At 41.1% G+C, this 1,649-nt stretch overlaps 1 pseudogene; it reads left to right on the top strand.

The window, feature by feature from the left end:
* The first annotated feature begins 442 nt into the window (after window positions 1-442).
* Window positions 443-542, top strand: LOC113340402 (annotated as a pseudogene).
* The last annotated feature ends 1,107 nt before the right edge of the window (window positions 543-1,649 follow it).

Below are 1,649 nucleotides of genomic sequence, written 5' to 3'. Positions count from 1 at the left end.
CCATGAAAAGTTCGGATGGTTCCTCCAACCAGGATTATAGGTTTCTGAATATGGGTCAAACTTCTGACGATTATCAAACCTAGTGTTATTATATAGAACATTGGCTTGATCTTCATTATTCTGGCCTTCCCAAAGAGGCTCCAATCTACCACTAGTGTTACCTACTTCTAAAGCTTCTAACCTTTTCGCTATAGCAGCAATTTTGGCATCTGATTCATAGCCTCCTTCTACCCTATTAACGTTTCCTCTGCCGAGAAGAATTGTTTTCTGGGGTCCCCTACTACTTTCCCATTGTTGGGTCTTTTCGGCGACTTCATGCAAATATGTCATCGCGTCACCAACTGTTTGGTTCTCAAATCCACCAGTACACATAGATTCTACTGTGGTTGTGGTGGGATAATCTAAACCCTCATAAAGGACCTGAACTAACCTAACCTTCTCTAAACCATGATGAGGACATTGGGCTAATAAATCATTGAACCTTTCCAAATACCTATACAAAGTTTCTCCCTCCTGTTGAGAAAACGTGCATATTTGCGTCCTAATAGACGATGTTTTGTGCCTAGGGAAAAACTTGTTCAAAAAGGCAGATGCAAGTTGTTCATAAGTTTCGATTGACCCGGAAGCCAAACTATATAGCCACGATTTAGCTTTATCTTTCAGGGAAAAGGGAAATAACCTAAGTTTCAAAGCATCATCATCTAGGTTTCTAATCCTGAGGGTACTACAAATTTCCTCAAAGTCCCTAACATGGAAATAGGGGTTTTTCATTTTCTTTCCCTAAAAAGATTGGGAGCAGCTGTAAGGTCCCAGATTTTAGTTCATAAGTTGCTTTCGTCTCAGCTAACATGATACATGAGGGGCGAGTAGTCCTAGTTGGATTCAACAAAGCTTTCAAAGTTTCCATTTCTGGCGCTATCGGAGAAACATGGATTCTCTCCTCAGTCAAAGGACGTTCAAAAACAGACTCTTCAAAAGTCAGACTCTCTAGATTAAGGTAATCGAGACGCTTTCGAACTACTAGGTTTCCCTTTAACAAATCTACCTACTGCGTCTCTTTTACGTTCAGGCATAGAATAAAATTTTCTAAATTAGAAGGGTAAGCAAACACAGATCAAGGCCGACTCAACCAAATCAAACCCATTGATTTCTAGCAAACAAAAAGCATGATGGCTCCACTTAGACTGTTTCTAGACCAGCTTCTAATCCTTCGAACGGGAATTCGTTACAATTTAAGCAAACCTCTCTGGAATCAATCCGAGTTAACATAAGTTGAATAGAGGCGAGGGAAGCTCGGTGGAGCTTTGATACCCAAGGCCTCACCGGTATTACAAGGCGGCGCAGTCATGCATTCAACTTACAGAAACCGTCAACAACTTCGAAGTATGCTTAAAAGAGTAACCAATATTTTTCGAATGACTTTCATGTTAAGCTCGTTACCCTATCGGTCTCGTTCTAGTCAAAATTTTAGGCTTAGGTTCGCGTAGGTTACGTGTTCCTAAAGCGGGCAAGAAAAGAACGGTGATGAAATCCGAACCCTTATCTTGTATGGCCAGGCCTTGCCCTTTACTAGAAAAATAAATGTCCGTATTCAGTCCTCAACATATATGCATACGAAGGAGTCCAGTAACTCGCTGACAGGGGATTCG

The sequence above is a fragment of the Papaver somniferum genome, unplaced genomic scaffold (assembly GCF_003573695.1).
Source record: "Papaver somniferum cultivar HN1 unplaced genomic scaffold, ASM357369v1 unplaced-scaffold_21, whole genome shotgun sequence".
NCBI classification, from domain to species: Eukaryota; Viridiplantae; Streptophyta; class Magnoliopsida; order Ranunculales; family Papaveraceae; genus Papaver; species Papaver somniferum.
The sequence above is the reverse complement of the archived record's forward strand: the minus strand, read 5'-3'. Positions and strand labels throughout refer to the sequence as shown.